The 25,171-nt window shown below is 33.9% G+C and overlaps 1 protein-coding gene and 1 long non-coding RNA gene across 2 annotated transcripts in view; one reads left to right on the forward strand and one right to left on the reverse strand.

Moving 5' to 3' along the window:
• The window catches only part of KCNH7 (potassium voltage-gated channel subfamily H member 7), a 389,771-nt gene that overhangs the window by 296,536 nt on the left and 68,064 nt on the right, over window positions 1–25,171 (reverse strand). The window lies entirely within an intron of this gene.
• On the forward strand, window positions 15,172–23,642 carry LOC140696601 (uncharacterized). Its single transcript, XR_012073099.1, has 3 exons — window positions 15,172–15,289; window positions 22,913–23,131; window positions 23,321–23,642. It is a non-coding gene; the product is annotated as an uncharacterized lncRNA (long non-coding RNA).

The following is a 25,171-nucleotide window of genomic DNA, read 5'->3' on the forward strand; positions in this document are numbered from 1 at the left end:
TTGTGTCTTGTGAGAGAAGAGTAAAGAGCAAACAGGAGCTAAATGCTCAGAGGAGGAAAACACTTACTCTGAAAATGGGTTTGGAGCAACATATCAGTCTTAGATGTGTATTAGACATCTAACAAAGCAGATGTCCAGGAGTTAGAAAGCATTGTGACCGAAAGGCCAAAGTGACCCAAGGGCTCCTCCTGGTATATTAGGCACTGAGGAGGTTAGAAGTACAACTGAACCCCAACCAGCATCAGATGGAGAGAGTGGGGATGCTGACCTTTCTCCCTGACTGGAGGGAAATGAGTTTGGGTCTGCAGGTGACACTCATGACTACAATTACAGAGAAAGGCACAGGAAACAGGAAAAATATTAGTTGCACTATTGCTCAATGATTTTGATGATGCCTCAAAAAGGACAGATTTGAATCCTCAAACTGTTATCTACAGCCTGTCTATCATATGGAAGGTCAAGTCCTCTCAATTCCCAGCCAAATCCTTAGTAGTGAGCTTCCAGTTCTACGTCGTGGCATTGAGCACAGCCCCTCAAACTTTCTGCTGTTTCTGCCTCCATGACTTTGCTCTCCTGCCTCATCTGCAATTTCCTTTCCTCTCTCTATTACCTTCCCCAAGGCCTGCCAAGTCATCAAGAAATGCGATAGCTCTTGTGGTCACTGTGTATCCATAAAGCACTTTTCTAGACTTTCTGGAATTGTTAGTTTGCTGTATATGAAAGTTTGAAATCATCTCAAGGACATTGATTTTTTTCTTATTGTTTCTTTGGAATTCTTTCTGAATCTTAATTCAAAACCTTGCACATGCTAGAGACTTCAGAAATATTTGATGATAGACAAATTGGCTATGCATATCCAGACACAAGTTAACTGAGTCTTCTCAAGGTAAAATTCAAGCAATGTTTCAGAGGAGGGGTACTGATATTGCAATGGCATACTACTGGTACGCTAGCACTCTACATACTAACATAGCTTATTTTCATGTTAAATTCAAAAATAAAAATATGAGCAAAAATATAACTATTTTATAATAGTTATATATTCTATGTTATATGTTACATAGAGTTGTTATATATATACTATTGTATAATGTTATATACCATATGCTCTATGTTGTATATTATACAATAGATGGTATATATTATATATTTTATCTATTTATCACTACTGTTTTAGGAACATGACTAATTGTAATTGCATGTTAGTCAACAGTCTTAACTGATTTCAGCTTTTCAGTTTCAATTATGAACATCTCAACTTCCACAATCTCTATTGTGACCTTCTTAAGAAATATAGGTAGCTATCAGTTCATACCATAAAAATAATGGTGTTTACATTTATATAAGCTTTATAAAACACTTTACATGTCTCATGGCACTTTTATATATTATTAGCTCCATTTACAAAATATCCTCCCATTTCTTTGAAGGAATGTGGGATATGTATAAGATTCTAAAACTCAGTTTTTAAAGATTAAGAAGTCTTTGTTTACTTGCAGTTAAGATAATTTATTTTCTTTGAAGCAATCACACTGCCTGTGAATAGAATTATGGACATGGAGAATGGCTGGATTTAAATTTATGCTTTGTTTTGAAAATATATTTATTTTATCACTTGTGATAGGATAATCAGTGTTCAAAGTTATTGCATGGAAAATTCAAAATGTCTTCTTTAAGGTCAGGAGGTAATTTCAAAAGTGCAAATTATAACAGAAGTTCTAAGCCTGGAAGCCACATCTCCGGATATGTATCACCGAGACAGTTTCCAAGAATGAAAGAACCCAGAACTAGGAGTGGTATGAATAGTTAAGATCAAGGTGACCTGAAAATGAGCAATGTGTGTGGTAAGAGTGACAGAGGGAAATGGTTTAATTTTTCTTTTACCTTTGATCCCGTATTTGTTAATAGAATCATAGTAAAATGGGCTTCCTCTCACTCATTTCTATATTTTGATAGATTTACATAAGTTTTTCCTCTTGTTTGATTACTGACTATACAATTAAAAATTTTTTTCTTATTTCTAGATGTTAAAGGGAAACTTGGCTCTATATATTGATTACATCAATATATTTTGCATACTTAGTCCATTTTGTTATCTATATGACTTTTCACATTATACTTTCCATATTTCATTCCTTGGTAAGAATGGAATGCTTCAACTTCTTCTTTCCTTTTTCCTCTTGAGAACTAGATTTTTAAAAAATGTTTCTTCAGAGAGAAGAGAATAACATTTTATACAAATTATCTGCAATTCAACTGAGTGTATGATTAAAAGAGAACAGATGTTTTCATTTTAGACCCCATTCCTTTCATCACACGGCACTCTGGTAGTGAACTGCTACTACAGAAGAGAGTAACAGAGATTGAGGGCACTCCCTGTGGCTGATGGTACTCTTAAAACTTTGCAAAGACACATCTCTTGTTTGTGACATATGTTCCTACTTGTGCAACAAAAATTAGAAATCTGTCCAATTACCTCCAGTTGTGGAAGTTTATTGTCAGGAGACAGAGTACAGGAGTGAGCACTGTCTCAGAAGTAACACACGTAGGCTTTAGGTGAACTGGTGCGTTGTTCCTCACCCGTGGCTATCTGCCCCAGGTCCTGATGGCCCAGCAGACTCTAGCTGTCTGCATGTTTGGAGTCCAACTTTTCCTTTCGTGATTCTTTCACTAGTTGCTGCTTCTTCCTATTTCGCTGATTGTCCCTGTCAGCTTCCATGATTTACATTTCTCTCCCCTCCACCTCTCTGTTTGTTCTGACTACATCACTCTATATCGTAGAGTCTTTCATCTGCATCCCTTATCTCTCTCTGCTACTGGTTCCAGGTGGCAACTTTCGGCAAATGGAACCAGATGGCTAGAGACCAGAGGTGAGAGCTTTGTTTTTATACTGTTTTTAGCACGTTGAATTTTGTGCCTTGTGTATTTATTCCAACAATTAGTAAGTTAACAATTTAAATGAAGCTCTAGAAAGAGCCATTCCTAAGTAACAAAATGAGAAGGAAGAGGGGAGGAAAAAAGAGAAAGAGGGGGAAAAAAATGAATGCATCTAAAATTAAATAAGGAAGACAAAGCAGAGGCTATTTTCAGAATCAAAATGGTATCAGATAATATAGAAGGTTAGCAAATGAAAAATAGGAAAATGACAGAAAAATGACTTACTAATAGAAATAAAACTTGGTTAAGAACTGGAATCTGAATTTAGGCTCAATGACTGCAATACCTGATCCATCATCATATTTCTGGTGTTAAAAATTAAAAGTACACAAAATATTTTAAAGCATTTAAACCTGTAAGACGATAGGCCTTACTAGAGACCAAAATTTCAGCAGTCTGGAGCAAATTGACAACAATAATAGCAAAAATAAAAATAAGAATGACTGACTATAGAGGGGTCCTTAGAATTTACATTATGCCACTCTAGAATGCCAGTGCCAGGACCATTCATAAAAACCTTAAGCACAGACCAAAAAGTAAGACATGTTAACAAGAAGTGTATCTAAAGAGAAGTAACATATTTTATAACATTTTCACATATAATATGAGTGTGTTAGAAGGACAACCCACTGCCACAAAATTATACAATAAACTTCACATTCATGTAAATTCTGGTGAAATGGATTACAAGAACTCTTTTTCTATTTTTCTACTTCAAATTCCACATAATTCTTGGGTCCACCATGTCCCCAAAATGTTGATAACCCAGAAATCATTAGGGAGGTAAAGCAATCAATAAAGAAATAAGAAAGATGTCATCCTTACAAATATATCCATCGTCTGTCAGGCTTATGAAAAAACTGACAAACACATCTGACTACTCATATCCCAAATCACAGAGGATTTAAAATGCCATAATGGTTTCTCTTAGTAAATGTATTATAAATAATCCCAAAACATAAATTGCCAAGGAAAATAGTATCATTCGTACTGGATTAAACCAATGCCAATTTTTGATAGTTTCTCTAAGATATAACTGCTGCCCATACAACCTTTTAAGATTAAGCAACAGCCTTTTCTCCTCCATGGTTCTGGTATTTTCCCTTTATATTCACTGCACTTAAGTTCTTTCCAGGCAAACAAGCTTCCCTACCAGGCAGGTATTCCCAATTCCTCCCCGCTCTAATCACCACATTCTCACTAGGTCTGTTCTGACAGTTTTAGTTCTACACATAGAGTTTTATTCTAATTTACAGGACTTTTAATTACCACAATAACCTGTGATTCCAGAAAAAAGACTGGTGGGGCAGTCCTGCTGCTATTCAGCCCACACTTAACCTCCCAAAGGTTCTCCACAGGAAAACAAACACTTGGCAAGAGTAGCTGGAGCTACTCCTTTTTGACGTTGGAGTAGCCAAAGTGCTTAAAGATACTTTATCTCTGGAAGATACTAAAACATTGAAATTTGAGGATATCCTTGTACGACTCCTTGACTTTATGTGAACTTGACCAGTAGAGCTTCTTCTAGCCATTTTATAGACAGAGATGACATATAGGGGTCTTGTCAACAATCATGAAATATGAAGCAATCTGACTTAGTCATTTGTCAGTTCAACCTCAGTTCTGTTTTTAAGCTTCATTTACCTCAATGAGGTTCACTTATTTCACTTACCTCTGTTCAACCACTGTATTCGACCTGCCTTTTATAACTAAAGCTTGACAAAATGGAAGTGTCACCACCTAAAACCCTTTTTCTTTTTCTTTTTTTTAACTAAAGAGCCCATTATGAATGACTGAGAATATTAGATGAGGTATCTAGGAAGTGATACAGGTAATGTTGGTTAAACGCCCTAATTGAGATTTTCCTTTAGTTTGAAAATAAGAGTCTTACCAGGTTATTTCAATAAAAATTCTCCTTAAACAAGAAATAGTAAGTAGGACTCACCGTTGCCCTAGCAGAATATTACTTGAAAAAGTAACACTTCCCACAGAAGATATTTCCTAAAGGAACTAACTGAATATTAGACATTATAGAATAAAATCATATATAACACTATGTCATTTTCTACTTCTAAAGTATATGTGTTTAATCACAATTCAAGAAGACCAAAATGAACAAAAAAATAGGTAATACGTACTTTTATTCTAAGCACATATTAGATAAAACATCTTTGCAACTGCACTTTTCTTAGTATTTTTCCCTCTTTTAAACAAAAGCTCTCTGCTTTTATCTCAGTTTCTTTATTTATAAAAAGGGTATTAAAGGTCACTTAAATGTATTGTAGCTTTTTCCTCATAAGCCAGACCGCTGCCTTCCAGATCAGTTAACACATGGATACTTGGAGCTAATGTAACTTTATAAAGACTATTTTTTTATGTATGTAGAATTTGCAAAACAGAACTCATGAGCTTGTTGTATTATAAGTTAAAGTGTTGCTGTTCTAATTCCTATAATTGAGTACATTTCAAAACAAGTACATAACAATTATTTCTCTTCAACCTCCTTTTCCTATTATATTTTGGTTTTCAGATTTTCAAGTTAAAACTGCAATATAAATATAGAAATTAATGTTGCTGGAAAAGTTGGTTTAGTAACTGTAAAACTCTCACTGATTTTGCATTTCAGCCGAATCACTCTCAATAAAGCTACAGCAAAACGTATGGTCTTCAAGTAGTAAATTTGTCATCTTAGCCTGTAAAAAGATGACTGATTTGGACAGTACCGTTATAAGTGTTAATATAAAAAGGAATTTGAGTTAGAGGTCAGAAAGTATTTTTATCTTGAAAATATTTATAGTGAGTGCGGCTTCAGTTCCTGTGGGTTCTTATCCCTTGAGGATTTCTTTGAGATCCAGGTTTAAATGAACCAGAAAAGTTAAACTCAAAACTCATCTCACACTGCCAAACTTTACATGGTTTCTGCCTGAAATAATAAATCAGACTTCAAATTCAGCCCAGATTTGTTCAAAACTCCAATTTCATGAAATCACCGAAGTCCTTAAACTTTAATAAAACTTGCCTACCGTAAGCCTAAAGCAAGTATGTAAATCAGAAATCAGGTAACATATGATAAATCCACACACTAAAAATGGATCAATCTATTAGTAATCTTTGCTCATCATGATTCATCAAATTATATATGGGGACAGTATAGATAATTAACATAGGAAATTTAAAAGACAACATTTTAAACATTAAATACTTGAAGTTATCTATGAAGCACCTCAAAATGGTCAGCACAGAATAAAAGGAAGTTCCAAATGATCCTGTCATCAGCCATTAATAAAGAAAAATTTAGGTTTTTCTGCCCAGATGGAAGTGATAATGAATGCAAAGTAGCAAAAAAGAAAAAGTATGAAAATTCTCAATCATTTTGTTGGATAAAGATATAAAACTACTTATGAAATATTCTTAATGCATTTATTTTCAGAGTTGTAAACTTTAACATCAGAGTGTAGCTGACTGAGTATTCCACTGCATGGAGAAGGAGCTGGATGAAGTGATAAAGAAGAAAGTTTTAAACATAAGGTAGCAAAAAAGCCATCTGGTGTGAACAGCAATTGAATGAGTAAGAAAACTGTGAATCTTAAAAAGAAGCTTTATCTAAATAGGGGTTAGATTCTGAGGGTTTAACAGTGATGAGAGTGAAAAAAATTTTAATTGAAAAAAATAATATTAAGAACTTTGATCTCTTAGAACTGACAGAGACAGAAGTCAGTATTTTAGTTCCTGGGAATTATTCCCAAGAGTTTTCAAAAGCAAGTATATATACTGTAGTTTTCATGGCTGAGAACAAAGTGCTTGTGTTACTGCTTTTTGTTGACGTATTTTAAAAGTATTGTTTGTACATTCTAGTTGGGGGTGGGTTGAGCAGCTGGGATTTTGTGGAGTGACAGCAAATCTGTGGGCAGAACAGAACTCAATATCCCACCCAGTAGGCTAGTTCAAGGAGCAAGAGTAGCTTGCTAATTGAAGTCACCCCACCAGCTGAACTGAATTTAAAGACTTCTCAGAGAATGGAGCATCCTGAGATGATGGGAAGCTACCAAAACTAAGCAGGTAGTTTAATATTTATAACTTTCAGTGTAGAGTTGGATTCTTGATAAATGCACACACTATTCATGTAATTCATTTTTTGAAAGGGGTAATGTTTTATATCATGACCTAGTGACTCTTGAGAAATACTTACAGTACTTCCTACAGTGGCCTAGAAAAAGTTTGGGGTGATTTATGTCACACGTCTATCTTCTCTATGAGCAACACTCATACTGATTTCTCATTCTTACCTTTCTTGCCAGCTCCTCTATAGTTTAGAGATAGCGTGGTTGGAGTGGTTGCCTTGGAGTCAAAGCAAATTGTGGACCTTGATAATCTTTGGACATCAGTAAAAAATATTTTACTCTGAAAAGTCTTCAAAAGACATTAAACATGTTCTGTATAGACTTGCACAAAGGAAATGCAAATGCCCCTGTGGCCTCATTATTTTGTAGCCCTCAGGGAAATCCTAGGGGACAACAATGCTCAGAACACATTATAAGATTCCTCATACCATAGAGTTTTTGCTATGGTTTTCATGAAATGTGTCTCAAGTGCCATCAGCATAGTTTTTAAATTCCATATGCTACCCAGTGATATCCAGATTGGATTTTTCAGTTAGAACAATAGTCCTCTTGTTGAAATGAAATATACTAGATATTTACTCCCTTCTCCAGATTCAATTCCTCATTTTTCAGCCTAGTCAAGCTGTTTAATGAACCATCTTAATATGTATGTGAAATACTGAATATGTTGACAACGCATCGATGATAAAAGGAAAATAGTAGATTCTTTATGCACAAAGGTTTTGTAAATGTAATACATAGTCTCCGTGACTTAGCTGATATGGCTGGTTAGGCAGGCATCCTTTCTCTCCCCCTCACAATTCTGTTTTCCTTCCCAAATTTGATCTTGACAGACAAAATAGAATCACTCTCTGATATTACTAAACAAGTGGCTGTACTCTTTTTGCAGTGACTTTCAAAAAACTATTAAAAATTATGAAGATGTGACTGTGAACAAAGGAAATATGACACTAACAAAGCAATATACTTAAAGTCAAAAGGCATCACTTTTTCTTTCTTGTCCTCTTTTTTTTTCTTTCCCTGTCTGCTCCTCCCCCCTTCCCCCTTCTCTTCCTCTGCCCCCTCCTTCTTCTCTGACTGTATATCAAGCCAATTTAAGTTTTTCACCACTTTTTTGGAAACACACTGCACTAGCACTAAGGAGCATGACAACAGGACACAGAGCAGAAGACTGCTATCATTTATTCATTCAAAAGCTATTTTTGGGGCACATACTATATACTTGGTACTCTTCTAGGTTCATAGGATATATTCATGAACAAAATAAAAGAAAATCTGTGTCCTTAGGGGGTTTATCTGCTAGTAATAAAGGCAGACTGTAAACAATGATATAATAAATATACAAGTAAACTTTACAATATGTGTTGTGGAATGTGACAAGTTGTGTAAAACATTTAGCAGACTAAGGGGTTCAGGAATGTGAGATGACAAGTGTGAAAAGAGGGATGAATAGCAAATAGTATTTGAAACAGTAAGCCTTTTTAAAAAGCTGACATTTGAGCAAAGATTTGAAGGAGTTAGTCCACCTCAAAGTTAGACAACCTCCAAGACACGTGAAGTTATGGGCAGGAAGTACATAGATAGGCTAAGCATGACAGAAAATGCCAGCAAGCAATATATCTCAAAGGACGAATTGGTAGAATATAGTGTGTCTCAATGGGTGCTGAAGAAATGCAGCAGAGAAATGATTAGAATTTAAGATGATAATAAGGACTGGATGAAGGGAAGAGAATATTCCTGCTGAGAGCTGAGTAGTTTAAATGTAGAAAGAAAGAAATGCTGTGATAGGAATGAGTAAATCTTTTTAATGAGTCAACTTAATTTTATCCTATTGATGACCTGGAAAGACCTCCAAACTGGGGCTTCTCTACTTTCAAACATGAAACTTACACTGGGGATTTCTGTGAGCCTAGGAAGGTTAATCAGATTAATTAAAAGGAATGACAAATCTGGATTCCACCTATTAACACAGAGGAGATAAGGATGACAACTTTAAAATTGTTAATGATGGTAAATCAGGCTTTGCAAAGCTAGGCAGTCAAAAGAATACCCTGGGGCATTAACTTGAAGGCAGTGGTACCACAGGAAGAAGATCACAATGGGATGGGACTTGGAGAGACCCACAAGCCTGGCTGTGTTCTGGATGGAAATACAGAGATGGTACAGAGTATTTCTTGGAATTGAACTTTTCATCTCACAAAGGAAAAATACAAAACAAAATAACAAAACTGATATGAGCAAACAAACAAAAATACTGGATAAACTTTAGCTTATGTAGTAAAAGAAATTATAAGAGCAATTCTAGATAGGCTTGAACAAGAATAAAATGTTACTAGTATTGGGTAAAGTTTATGCTAAAATGAAAAACATAGTTGTAGAATTCAGAAAGGTAATATAACTCAAAGTGTATGTAAGATAATTAACGTAATTTATAAAATATTTTCCAAGTTAATGTTATATTGAATGAATGAATCTGTATGATATATCTATACTAGAGGTCATTTAGAGGTACAAGAAGTACATTAAGCTATTTATAAAAGTGAAAAGGCAGGTTAATAGACATACATTGTGGGACAGTTTGATTTATGTAATTTTCATCAGCATTCACATTTTGTTTGACTTAAGTTTTGCTGCTGTATGGAATAATGTGTCACCTTGGAATTACTTTTGCTCAAGTTCTCATGCATGGGAACAAGAAGGAAAAAAGTTAAGCCTCTCAATACTTTTTATGGAAAACGTGCCAAATCTGAAGGAATCTCATTGAAAATCTGTACCTCTTTTTTTCATACTTAAAAATTATATATTTTAAAAACTTTTACAAAATTTAACTGGCTTAGGTTTCTTTTTTTTTTTTCTTTTGAATTTGCCAAGACTTAATTCACTTATATTCAAATTCTAGGCTAAGTTAAAGCAAATTAAAAATCAAGACAACAATATTACCAACAACCAATTCTTTCCTAGTACATGATTCTTCCCCCAGGACTCTTTTACTACAAGCATAATACAGTCTCAGAACAGGAGTCCTGTTGATGTGATACTCTGGCCCTTCAGATATCTGAATGTCTTGGATTTCTTATCCTATGTAGCATTATATTTAACTTTTCTCTTAAAAGGCAGGCATTCATGCTTTCCAAAGAATGAATTAAAATGAAAATGGAAATTTTTCTTCATACAGTTAAGCTACTCTTCACTAAAGTATTATATTGTCATTTAATCTTCTATAAGAAGAATGATGTATAAAAGAGATGGGTAAACAAATGAGGAAGTAATTTAGGTTTTCCTATTTTTACTAAATTCCACATTAGCTTTTTTTCTGCTGTCTCTTTCTTGCCATACTTCATATTTTCTACAGCGTAAGTCAATAAAATGTATTGTTCTAGTTAACTGGTGGTTATATTTACCTAGGATGGAGGCTGCTTATTAAATAATCCATGACATATAATATTGCCTCAAAATTATTAAAAAGAAAGTACTCCAAAACCAACTAAATTTTCAACAGAAACAAATAAATTTTTTAATGCTAAAATAAAACAACAAAAAAAATCTCTCTAAGGATACCAGCCAATGCCTAATGACTCAGGACCACAGAGAACACAAAGAAGGATTTTCAAGAAGAAAATAAAACTTGTTTGTTTTTTCACGTATATGTTTGCTTACTAGTATATAGCTTGCACCTTTTAAAAAACAGATCAGCAAACACTCTCCCTTTATTTGTCTAATGATTTCCTCTTGTCAACTTAATTAATGAGCCACTTTTTAGGTGAAAACATCAGGTTAGAATATCTAAGCAGAAATAACCTAAATAATTTATCTGTGTTCAAAGCAGGATCATACTTTGAAGTCATCCTAGGCCAGGGATATACCTATGATTCAGGGAGTTCATGAAGTAGGAGGGGAAAAATTTCACCACAATGCCATTAAAAATTTCTTCAACTTTGCTACCAATAGAAAGTAAAGGTAATTTCGTATCAACTACAATGTTGTAAATATCCCAAACTATCATTTATATTCATCACCTTTGGTCTTCTTACTTAACAGGTTATTAAAGAAATACATATTTATATCACAAATTTCATATTTTTAAAACCAGATAAACACATAAATTTCCTACAAATTTTCTTTCTTTTCTTTTTTTTTTTTTTTGGATTTAAAACATTATTCCAAATTGTGCTTCACAGACTTCACCAGAAGGTCAAAGGGACACACGGTAGAATGGAAGATTCAGAAACCTTGACTAATAATCGTCCATTCTAGTTTGATTTCTAAAGAAAATCTCTGAACTCTATCCAGCTTACATTTAACCATTAAAGGGCCACTATGAATTTTACAAATGCTTATAACTTGGTCCTGATCTTTCTCTCTTTTTTTTTGCTCATTATGAGGATGGATAGCATATACTGGGGGATGTTCTAACATTTATTCTCTTCAGTCATCTCAAACATTCCCAATACTAAATATTATTTTTGGTTGGTCTGTTTAATTTGGCCTGCATAGATGTGGAAAATCTGCACACACAATTTTAATTTGCTTCAACAATTTTCTGTCATAGTTACTTTCTATATTTGAAATACACCTTGTAATTTCACAGATGCTCATAAAAACAGATTAGGAATTATGACTCAAACCAGGCTACCAATAAGATGCTCCTTCCCTAGAATCTGAACTGGAAGCAGAGGGGCAAAGAGATTGAAAACACTGGGTGTTCTACTCTAGCCAAACAGGAACATTAAGGTAAATTCAACCTTGGGTTGAGTTGGCAAAACTTTAATTTTTTTTCACTAAATTTCTTCTCATTTTAGTTGGAGTGGGTTCTGTTGAAACCAAAAACTTTAATTCTGTAACCTCTCAGTTGGTATCCTAGAGGAATTGCTGCAGATGGGACTATTTCATTTTATAATTTTAAATTGGTTTGAAATAAGCTGTTCACCCTTCTTTTCTAATAAGATTTCCTAGATGAATGACTTTGGATTTAAGAATATTTTGGCTTCCCATTTAGTTTCTTGCTTTACTTTCTTTTCCCCTCTTAAAGCTTAAGAAACTCATATAGTTGTACACAGTCAAGTTGTAAACGTCCTGTTTGAAGAGGAATAGCATACACGTAAATGTGTTATGTATTAATCATTCATATTTTCCCCATGAATTTCAACTTTCATTGAACATTATACTAAATAACATGACTAGTTTCTAATCTTGAGGATTCTCTATAGAGATCATGTATATAAGTGCATTTTCAACCATTAGATACTATCTAATACAAGAGAATGATCATGATAATTTATTTACTAAATGATAAAGATACTTATTATTTCCACTATAATATACTTAGAAATAGCCTTTTCTCTCCAAGAGCACATAACTCTAAGTGAGCACAATGATTGTCATAATAATAAAGGATGAATTTGAGAAGGAAGAAATTGACAAGGAGGAGGAAAAGGAAATTGTTGCAACAGACCAGGTGACAGAAGTCTAAAACATACACTGAGTAGTAGAAATGATAAAAGGCAAAAAGGAAAGTGGAGGAAATCGAAAGACACCACAGAGATTGAATTGACAACTTTAGTGACTGGTTTCACGAGAAGGGGTAGGAAGGGTCTGGAAAGTGTGAAAAAAAACACTGACTGTTAGCAAAAGTGAAATTAAAAGATGGGCAAGAAAAATGTTCGGGAGAAAATAATGAAAACAATGTAGTTTTAAACATCAAGAGAGACTGAGGTGTGGGTAAGCTTTCCCTGTGGAGACATCCGAGAGATCAGGCCTGGGTCTATGAATTTATAAATCACATAATAGATGTAATTATTGAAATAATCAGGCCAGAAGAGTTAAGTCCAGGGACAGAATCTTGAGGAATTTGTATCTACTTTTAAGAGATCAGGAGATTTAAGAGACAGGTAGAGGAAGAACAGCTGGAAAACAAGATACTCGGAAGACTATCCCCTGAGAAGAGCTACTCAGAAGAGTCAAAACCAGAGAATGTAGTTCCTTGATACACAAGTAAATAAAATGCAAAGAAAGAAAAATGAAGCTTTGAAGAAATCACTGGATTCAACATTTTGCAAACTTTTGGGAACTTGGGAAAGCAGCTTGGGTAGAGTACAAGAACAAGTCACTTAGCAAGGAATGCATTTTGGCCCAAATTAAACATATGAATTGCTTGGCCACCAAGTTCCACATTGGGTGGGAAATCTACTACTCCACTCTCCAACTAATGACTGACACATAGCTGTCTGAACAGAAGTGAGAAGTGTCATACTTTATAGCATTCTTCTTGTTTATTTATGCCTAACATCCTCTATCAATTTTTTTCTCTAGAAAAATAGCAACAGAAACTAAACTCTTTCCAAAAGAATCAATGTTCTTTTGAACAAAGGATATTTCCTTTACAGTTGATGTTTAAATACATATTTATTACATAATAAAGCATCCCCCCCAATTTTATAAATCTGCTTTATTTATTGTAATTTAACAGTTTTTCTCAGGAGTGTTTAGTTAGAACCCTCGAATGATGCTCTGTGACCACAGATGTGAATATAAAGATCATTGGCATGAACAGTCCCCACCAAAACACATGATGGAAAAAATAAAGTATATCTACTTTAAGATTTAATGACAAAAGTTTCAATCCATTTACAGACACATCCAAAGAGTTAGCATTTCATTAATGACTTATGAATACCTTTACCATACTATTAATGTTATGGTATGAAATACTGATTATGAGTTGTAATCAACTTGGATTTTTGAAGTTAGAATTATAGACATAGTTGGTAAGTCTAAATGACAATTTTAAAGAAATCTGGAAGTAGTGTGTACTACAATGAGAACACTCTTGAAATAAAAATTTCAAGAGTATAAATTAAACAGAAGGCCCATCTTATTTATAAAAACAGCCATAAGAGATAGAATGACTTATTAAGGTTCCAATTTTAGTAGAAGTCAAGGGTTTGACTGTAACCTATGTGAAAGCAAAGACCTGGCCTATTTGTTTGTATCCCTAATCTAGGACAAATCCTGCCATATATTAGACTCTTAATAAATGCCTGTTGTTGAAGCCCTTCTCCTGCTTCAGACTCCTTTCTAATATACCTGAGGAAAATCGCATCTCTGTTGCTTTCAGCTGAAATTGTTAAATAAACTAAATCAAAACACTTAGGGGACTTGTATTAAAGAGAAATTTAATTTACTTTGTATATGAGGTGTTAGTAAAGTGGAATTTGCTCTAAGATAATGCAAATTCAAAAAAAATACCAACTAATCTTATAGCTAAATAATCATAGATTTAAATTAATAGGGCCTGGATCTATATCATTTAAAAAAAAAGGTCCAAGTTAGTCATCGAAACATAATCAGTGGTAAAATTAGGTCTTGTTTACATTTCACTGTGGAATTTATTTTCCACCATTTGGGAGAGTATGAGGAGAAAAAAATCTCTTCGTTTAAGAATATTTTCTATGTTTAATTTTAGTTGTATATTTTTCATTTTTAGATTATTATTTTTTATTTGAATCTGTAAAGCTGTTAGAAAATGTGGAATAAATTACCAAGGTAATCATCTGCTGTTTTACCATTTCCTTCTGGTGCCAGCTAAAATTAAAATGAGAATATCAGTGTTTAGAGATTTAAATGTTAGGCATGATTGAAATAGTATCATTTGAAAGAAAGGCTCCCAGACAAATCTCTCAACATGTATTGAAAAGGCAGCTGATTTTAATGACTACCCTTCAGGTTTCCCAATTAGTCTATTGAATGCATTTTTGCCTTTCCAAAACTGCGGTCTTGATCAGACTGCTGATGAAATGGTATAGCTTTATTGCTAGAATTTAAATCTGGTAAAGAATACAAAATAAAATCTCTTTGAAATGACTAGAGAGTCAGCCACCCTTCCCCCTGAAAATGTATATTTCTAGAAGATTTTGACCACAAAGGTACCTAAGCTACCAACATTTATAAATAAAGGAACTTCCATTCAGAGATTATTATTTCTTCTGAGCTTGCAAACATGCTAAAAAGAACAAGGTGAAAGGATTTCCCCCCAACCCTGTGTTCTGGAATCAGACCCTAGAATTCTCACAAGGTGGTAACAAGGGAATGTATTTCCAGTACAAGTAAACAGCAGCTGAAGATCCTGTTTTTCTGGACAATTGCAAGTTAGATAATTTCTCCAATAATTTTGCACTTATCAGACCCAGTGCCATGGAGAGATATGTTTTCGTGGACTCAACCATTCAGTCCATGTGAGTTTGTACCATGCACTGTTAGATGCCCTTATTCTCAATGACCTCACTGCACCTGGGCAGAACGAAAGCTAGAGTCAGTACAATGAGAAACACTAGAGATTTTTGTATGCAGATCTTGTCTGTTAACACAAGGAGAAAAAGGACAAATAATCTATCCTTTCTCTTATTTCCATGAGACCCATTTTGCCTGAAACATAGTAAGAGCTAAGTAAATATTTGTTGAATAAACAAATAGATGTCATGGTCTATTCTAGGAAACATGGGACATCCACCTTGAGATAAGGGAAAGTCAGGAATATCAGGCAAATTCTTGCCAGATTTGAATTCTAACAATAAAGCTATTATCATTCCATCAGTAATCGGATCAAAATTGCACTTTTGCCCCTGGAGGGGATGATAGCCTGAGTTCATGGGCAGGTATTAAAGACTGGGCAGGACCCAGTGTAAGCAGCAAGGTTATATTGGTATTGGAGGATGTATTGTTTAGCTAAACTGAAAAACAAACAAACAAACCTCATTTTTGATATAACCAGCAGGCCAAAAATGTTGAAAAACTTTACTGGTTTAAGTAGTAACTTAATTTTAGTTGCTTTAAAAAATATTTCTATAGTGTGTGAATGCTTTAGATACCAAAATATATTACAAGTGACTCTGGTAAAGCATTGAACTCTCATGATTTGCTATGTACAGGAGGAAATTCAAAGGTACCGCATGAAGTCATTTGAACCCAAAGAAATAAAAAGGAAAAGTGGGTAATCATTTAAGGAAGCAAAGGATGACATAAAGAATATTCAAATACAGTGTAACAGACTGATACAATAAAAAATCCCTACTGAATGACCCAAGAAATTTTTGTCTCTTCAAGAAAGAAGGAAAGTTATTTTCTTACCCTTTCCCAGATACGTAGGTAAGGATTGAGTCTGGGCTTCTTTTATCTCCAGAAGCAACAGTCCTTTATTTTTGAAAACGTAGATCTCTGAAGGTATTCAGTGTTTTTGCCTGTATAAGAAAGTGACTGACTAGAGCCTTGGGACTTCTGGATATAAAAGGGAGGTTGTCCAAGCCAAAGAAATGAAACAGATTATCTTTTCTGTTAACAGTGAAAACTAGTAACCCAGCCTCACACACAGGTCCTGAGAGGTGGCCCATCCCCTGAGGGTAGCTGTACGAATGTTTTTTGGAATCTGGGGAGAACTGCCCAGCATGGCACTGAGAAAGTGAACTGGCAGAAATGCCATCTTTTAAGTAGATCCCCAGGAGAAGTCAAGGTGCATCTTCAGTGGTGACCAGAATGGATTAACCAATCAAGTGTTCTCAACTCACTTTCTTGGACTATGTAAAAACCCTAGGGTCTCTGCAACCCAAGAAGAGTAAGGGTGAATCAGAAAGATTGCTTTTTCACATATCACTGCATGGGCTGGAAAGAAGCTGCAAGCCAGGTTTGCTATAATTAATCACCAAACATAAGGAAGAAAGAAAGAAAGATAGGGAGGGAGGGAGAAGAGACAAAGGAAGGAGGGAAGAGGGAATAAGAGGAGACAAGGGGGGAAAAAAAAGCAAAGAAAAAACTTACAGAATTCTTACAATCAGAGTCTTGAAACAATTTAAACCTGTTACAGATATGTTACAAATATATCAATAATTACTTTCTAGATGATAATGGGTATTCTTTTCCATTAATTGTTTTCAACTGTGCTACTAAGATTGCCAAATTAGACTTTAGAGTGCCACCTACTAAACCACTCAAAAGATGTAAAGCCTGGAAGAATCAATATGTGTAACTTTGTGTGCAGTGTGTTTACTAAAAATGGAGATAATAAAGTAGCTTAAGTGGAAAGTGTTTTAGTATTTTCACAATATTAACTGATTGTGTGGCATGCACCAGATAATTTCTTAATGTTATAAATTAATATAGTTTATGATGCTAGACAGAACGTTTATTTATCCTCAACATTATATTGACATAGTTTAGAAATATGACACATACCAGTAAGAATCTAAAGTAGGGGATTCAAATCTTTTTCAAGCTTAAGAACAACTTTATATAATTTAAAAAATGTCTCAGGTTCACACATAATACTTGGTTTTGATATATACTGATTAAAGAAATAATTAATGCCCCCAAACCATTATTCAGTATTAATTTACATTTTTATCAGTCTCAACAACTTCTCCCTGTATTAGAAAATATTCACATGTGTGCAAGACATTTATTATTCAACCTTCTGATAATGCTCATTTCTCGTACGGATTTGTGATACTTCTATATCCCCTTAAGGTCTGTGATGCACAGGTTGGAAAAGTATAATCACTTTGTTACCTTTAAAAGTACAAAGAATTATACATTTTGATTTGGGACTAAGTGGTATTAATTTAAGATCCCTCCTTTAGGTATGGTATTTTCTAATCATATGCTAAGTGGTATTTTCTGATCATACATTAGTATTCTTAATGTGATCAAAATTAGTGAATCACTTATCTTTAAAACCTAATTACACCAGAAATGTTAAGTGTCTGGTATGCATATAGATAAGCTCCGCTTCAATACTTTATGTCATTGCAGCATTTGCTCAACAAGGACTTCCTTTTTAAGTACATGCTTTACTGAATTCATAAATATGTTTTTTTTTGAACAGCACACTTAAAATGTCTCTGGATATGCATGTAATAAAACTTCCTTAGAAAGATCAGCACAGAGTATCATTTCTTTCGATTATGAACAATACAATATTTACATGTAGAACAGCAGCTAACTATAATTTAGATATCATTCTAGTTACTTGGCAGTGATTTCTGAATTTATGAATGCCTTCTAAAAGTTCTCTCTATAGATTACTACATATAAAATAGACAAACAACAAGATTATACTATATAGCACAGGAAACTATATTCTATAACTTGTAGTAACCTACAATGAAAAAGAATATGAAAACAAATATATAAATGTATATGACATTATGCTATGAACCAGAAATTGACACATTATAAACTGACTATACCTCAATAAAAAAGAATGCCAAAAATATTCTCTATATAAGAATCAGATTGATACATTACATCAAAAATAAGCTTATTTTTTATTCTACAAAAAAGACATAAAACACTTATCTTTTGACCATACAGTATTTATCTAATCTGTCTATATCTCTGTTTTCTACTTTTATATCTATATTTACCAATATTTCTATCAGGGACTCAAGCAAGATTAAATGAAAGGAGATTTCTGGGCATATATCCAAAGGGAACTTTAATTTGAAAAGTTATGTGTACCCCAACGTTCACAGCATCACTATTTACAATAGCCAAGACATGTAAACGTCCACTGACAGATGACTGGATAAAGAAGCTCTGGTATATTTATACAATGAAATACTACTCAGCCATAAAAAATAATAAAATAATGCCATCTGCAGCAACATGGATGGACCTAGAGATTGTCATTCTAAGTGAAGTAAGCCGGAAAGAGAAAGAAAAACACCATATGATATCACTTATATGTGGAATCTAAGAAAAAGACAAATGAACTTATTTACAAAGCAGAAACGGACTCACAGACATAGAGAACAAACTTACGGTTATGGCAGGGAGGAAGTGGGGAGGGCTAAATTAGGAATTTGAGATGTGTAGATCCTAACTACTATATATAAAATAGATTTAAAAAACAAGTTTCTTCTGTACAGCACAGGCAACTATATTCAGTATCTTGCAGTAACCTATTATGAAACAGAAAATGAAAAGGAATGTATATGTATATATATGACTGAACTAGTATGCTGTACACTAGAAACTGGCACAAAATTATAAACTGACTATACTTCAATAAAAAACAATTATAACAAATAATAAAAAAAAAAGAGAGGGAGAGAGAGAGAGAACGTTTGTGTAGACTTAGGATGGTATCACGGATACCTGCCTGTGGTGAGCATCCATTACTTGATCAGCTCAGCATCCCTCCCATGTCTTCTTCTGGAAATATCCCTCCTCTTCTGACTTCAAATTTATACTTCCAAAGTCCCTATATCCTTGAACACATGGCCATATCTAGGATAACTGGTGACTTTCTAAAGTTGTTTTCAATCCAGAACTCAGGAAAGGGAGACTGTCTTTCTCAGGCGACAGCACTATGAGAAGTGAGTTCCCAAAGCCAAAATATCCGTTTCAACAACAACAATAATAAAGTTGGTATTTGTGGGTTTCAAACACTCTACTAAAACCTTAAATTGTTTTACAACAACACCATCATTAGTCATCACATTATACAAGTGAGGGAACCATACCTTAGAGTTGTTACCCAAGTCTTAGTGCAAATGAGTGATGGTCTGGTGTTTGAAGTCAGGCAGTCTGATCTTAATCTGGCCACTTCTAATAGTACATTTGCCTCCTACCAGTGGGATGAAACCCACGAGAGAATGTGATGCATGTCACACAGGAATCGGACAAGACTAGTGATATTTGAGTCTGTGATTCAGGTAGCTTCTGAGTTATGGCTATATTAGTTGTCCAGCCCCTGTCTGTCCTACTGTTTGACTGTTCAAACATTCCATTAATTCTAACAGAATCTCAAATTCTTCCAATAAGTCTCAATTTTTTCCCCTTAAGCTAGTTTTGAGTTGGATGGTCCAAGGAAAGGAAGCATAGTAAAGGTAAGTCCCTTAGAGACGGAGAGAGGATTTGAGGGGCCAGATCAAGTGGTCCTCTGCCCCCTCCAAGGGCAGCAAGGCCCCTTTCTGCTGCCTCCCTCTGTCTTCTTTAGATCCCCCTCTCCCCTCTCCCAATCCCCTGCCCCAACATTGGTTTCCCCCACTTAGACATTTTACTTTCCAGGGCTTAGACTTTTCTCATTTCCTAGGTCTATGTTCTTCTGTTTGTTCTTCCCCTACACCCAATACAATTTCTTTCAAATAGATCATGAAATAATATATACATGAATGAGTCCTTGTTATAATACCTGATCAGCACATCACTTAAGCTAATGAAGATCCTGCTGGAGGCAAGGAAGCCTAGGATAGGGGTAAGGTTGGGAGGTGTGCTGGGGGAAGAGGTAATGCCTTCTGGAGGAATGCGGTGAGATGGAGTGGCTTTTAGATTCACTCTACTCTAATCAGCAGAGGAGGAATCGACAAAAACCATCCCGCGGTAAAAACTGAAAGACATTCTCTCAATACTAGATGTATTGCCCATATCTCTCATTTAGAACTTATTGTAATGTCTCAAGTGTTTGTGTTTTTACTTCCTTTTGAAAATTTGGGCTTCTTTAAGAGAGTCTGAAGAAAGCTTGCTGGAGCCATGAGAATTGATTTTAGTCATAGTATCTCTGTGCCTCATCCTCATTATTTAAACAATAAGTATACTAACTCCTGGCTTGTCCACTTTATAGAATTGTGAGATGTAAAATTACATAATTAATATGAATATACTATGAAAACTGGTAAGAAATAGCTAAGCATGGGAGGTAGGTTGCTTAAACTCTACCTTAAATTCTATGCATTTAAGAAACTATTATCTCAGCAGTTTTTTTCATCTTGACTGAGAGGGAAAAAGGACAGTCAGCTACTAAAATAACAGATTTATAATGACATCTTGAAAGCATTTTATCATATGATGGATAGAACAGAGATGATAAGATCCATCACTGCTACTATAATTCTTCCTTCCGTCCAATTTTTTATCCATACTTCTAAGCGTAGTTCTGAAATTGTATCCCAAGATCCCCTTCAATTGATACATTTCTTTAAATTTCTATAACTTTGTCTGAATTACACAAATTGGCTTTCATAAGATAATGTACACTCCTTTAAGATATGACTAGAGTTTACTGAGCACCATTCTGAGTACCCAATAAACACCAAAATTTTATTTAAGTCATTTTTTAATCACTCAGTATTGGTCCACATTTTAAAGAAAAAGTCTTGCATCTATACTTATTCTTATATCAACTTACCTCTATGCCACTTTGTTTCCCATGCATAAGCCAAGTAGATACATTTTGCTCATTGCAAATAGCATGTATATACTGTTCGTTTATTATCTAAAACTGCAAGTTAACAGTGTGCTTCTTTCTAGTTTCTATCACCACACTGATACTTAACATAATCAGAAAAATTCCAAAATTGATAGGAAATAGGGTGGTCAGAGCTTGATACCTCAGCAGATAGTAAATGTTTGACTGAATTGGACAGGGGAAAGAAAGGAGGTATTAGGAACTGGTTAATAGAGATGAATGACCAGGGACATCAGAGGGCTGGTAACTCTGCCTGAATGAGGTTGGTCATCTGGTGGAAAATTAACCTGAAGGAAAGCATTTGCAGCAGGAGTGTTGGTGACCACATGTGCTTGCTGGTTCCTTCATTCATTGCATATTTATTTATTCAGTACCTACTGTGTGTCAATTACTAAAGTAGTCCTTGGAGATAAAATTTAGCTCTTTTGTCTTTAATAAGACAGATGTGCAGAAAATGTAACAAGTACTATAGTAGATTAAGGAGAGGATAATAACTATGCCTTAGGGTTTAGGTGTGTATGTGTTGGGGGGTAATCGCTGTCTCCACCTTAAGGAAAGATTTTATACCGGTAAATAGAGTTTGTAAACTTCTTTCTTTTTAGTCTTTTCCTTTCAAATAACTTTGCTTTTTCTTTGCTGTATTTTCCATATCAGAAGTGGGTAAATATTTTTTAATAATATTACCATGAACATAAAATTCCCTAAGGTTTCATGTAAATCTCAAGTCAGAGAACTCTATGTCAGGAGCTGAAAAATCTAAAGTCAGTATGTTGTCTCAGAAAGTTCATTTTACAAAAGAAAAATATCAATATCTACAATAACCTGTGATGCTTTGATTTTATGACCAGTGTAACCGTAAAAATTCAAGCCACAAGACAGCAATATTTTATTTAAGTATTAAGAAGAAAATCCTTTCCAAGGGAATATTTTCTCCACATAGCCTCCTTTACAATATCTTATAATTAGACAATACATTGTATATTCTTCCCCAAATATCTAAATGTTGATAAAATTGATAAAAATCTAGTATAAACCAGCAAGGTTATTATAAGTTATCATTAGAAACTACTAAAAATGCAAACTGATACATAAATGCTTTTTTAAAAATGATCAAAGAGACTGACTGTTCTCCATGAATTATGCCCAACATGAATAATCACCTCCTTTCCAAATTACTACAAGTACAATAGCTAGAATAAAACTGCCAGGGGAATAAACAAGGTAGGCTTAGATAGAGATATCTAAAAAAATCAATTTATAAATTACTTTTCAAAAATTAAAGACTTTTACCTAGTGTAAACATACATACCTCTAAGCAGATGCAGTTTTGGCTTTAAGCTTATTTTCCAAAATTCATGATATTTTAGCATGTTATGCAGTATCATGTAAAAGTTTACTCCAGTCAGAAGAAATTTACATTAAATAGGCAAAGAGAGCTTAGCCAACATATTTTGGCTAGCTAACACAACTTTTTAACGCTGTTATATTTTTAAATTGTTAGACATATATTACCATACAAACATCAAATAGAACCATAAAAAGAAATTTTAAAAATATTAAAATGTCAGGATGCTGACATGAATATTTACACTGACTTTATTTTATCTGATGTTACTAGGAAAAGGATATAGAAGGAGATAAAGAATACAGGCAAGGAAAAAGACTAGAAGTCCAACCTGCTACTAACACTAGCATTCAACAATAAGTTACTCTTCAGAGGAAAAAGTGGAAGAAGAGAAAGCAAGCCTGAACAGACCTGAGTTCAAGGTTCAAGAAAAGGAAAATAATATAAGATATAAATGTCAAACCTCCTTTAATACATGATACTTGGATCCTGGTATGTACAAGTCCAAAAACTACATACACGTAACCTCTTACGGTTCTAAATATCTAAATAACCATCAGCCTACTTCTGACACTATGTTGAAGAATGAGTACTAAGATTGTCAAGGCTGAGCATGCACACCTTAAATCTCACTCTGTTACAATTCTTCTTAATGGATTTCAATTTTTTCTAACTCTGCAGGGCTTCTAATACACAGTTGCAATGTACTTGAGTGTCCTCTTCATAGAAGCTGGAGGTGATACGTCCTACTTTGTTGACACTACACTGTTTTCCTAACAATTGGTGTTTGTAAGGACAAGGAAAATGTTTATTGACTATTATGGAGGGTGTGGTTAGTACAACTGAGGACTAGTCATATTACTGTCTTTCATAGAACTGGTTCAATTGATAATGAAAAATTAATATATAATAAAACTATAATAAATGAATAAATTTCACATATCTTCGCCCTGATTACAAACTCTCTATTTTCCCTTTTGCAACAAATGTGCTTTTCAAATGACTTTCCTCTCTTCTTCCACTTTAAAAAAAAAATAATATTTCATTTACATTCCTTTTTCTTTCTCTTTCTTTTTAAAGTATTTGTGTGTGTGTTTGTGTGTGTGTGTGTTTATGTGTGTATGTGACACAAAAGGCCATAAGGCTTGAAACTACCTGTGCCTCTCATTGACTGGGAAGGACCACTTTCAGCACTAGTCAAAGTTGCTCATATTTTGCCCATGTACCTTAATATGAAACAAAAGTTTATGTAAAATTAAATAAAACAAAAATCTACACAGAAAAAAGAGATTGTGAATTTGTGAACGTACTGATTATTAGTAAAAGGAAGGTCTCAAACAGGGAAATGAAATCGCTTTTCGTAATTTTCCAAATCTGTCTAGTACCTCTTTGTAGCCAAAATATTTTTCCATAAGTCTACATTCCAGAATTGATTAGAAAATCAATGAGTTCTTCAACAATGAAATAAAAAAGCTGGGTCAGTAGAGACCTGATTTTTAAGCTTGGCTTGGCTCCTATTTATATATTTTAGTTGGCTTTGTTATTCTTCATATCTATGATATTACAGAATTTCATTTTGTCTTTTTAAAAAATATTACCTGGTTAACTGTGAATATTAATCTCATCTAAAGAAAACAGTTTCTAGAAGTAGTTTTTAGAAACTTTCATGACATCTAATGCTATACTATGGTTGATCCTATATCTGGTATTCTTTTAAAGTAATATTTACTTATTTATTTAATTTACTTTAAAATTAATTCAGGAACATACTGAACTCATTATGTAGTGCTACAAAAAAGAAACCTTTTCTGCTTCCATACAAAACTTGTTTATTAGTTAGAAAATTAAATACATAAGAATGTGAAATCAATCAATCAATCAATCTCATATTATGCATTTAAATCACTACAATCCATTTTTGGTCATCCCTCAGATATAAGCTGGAATCTAAACATTTCTTTAAAAATAAGAAATATTACTAAGTAACTGACAATACAATTAGAATAAAGACTGGCAAAACAGATTGAGGTAAACCTTCTCCGAAAAATGCTAATTAATTCTGAAAAGTGCCTTTTCATAAATTCAAGACAACTTATGCTTAACTCTACAAAATACTTAATTATTTTTTAATTTAATGGGTTTGAAGTGTGCATAAAACATGGAGGAAGCTACCACTCTAATTTTTAAAAAGTTACATGATTGAGATATATTTATGGAATCTAGACATAACTGAGTGCAAAAATGTTCTAGCAACTCTTGTCAAAGAGATTTTGGAGCAGAGAATTTTATACAGGCTCCTATCAAGAAGGTTAATGTTTGAGCTTGTAAAGCAAATGACCAGAGAATCCTACCAGGAGATTTAGGTTCTACCCTACTAAAAAATGGTTATGGCTGTAAAAGTTTTAAATTGCTTCTCATTGTGTCACTGGGACTATGATATGTTATACTGTCTGAACCAGAACGCAGGAAGTTAGTTACCTATTTTGAAGTCTTAAAAAATAATTGGGGATAAGTTTGTTTGTCCTTTTTTTT

This window comes from Vicugna pacos, chromosome 5 (assembly GCF_048564905.1).
Source record: "Vicugna pacos chromosome 5, VicPac4, whole genome shotgun sequence".
NCBI lineage: Eukaryota > Metazoa > Chordata > Mammalia > Artiodactyla > Camelidae > Vicugna > Vicugna pacos.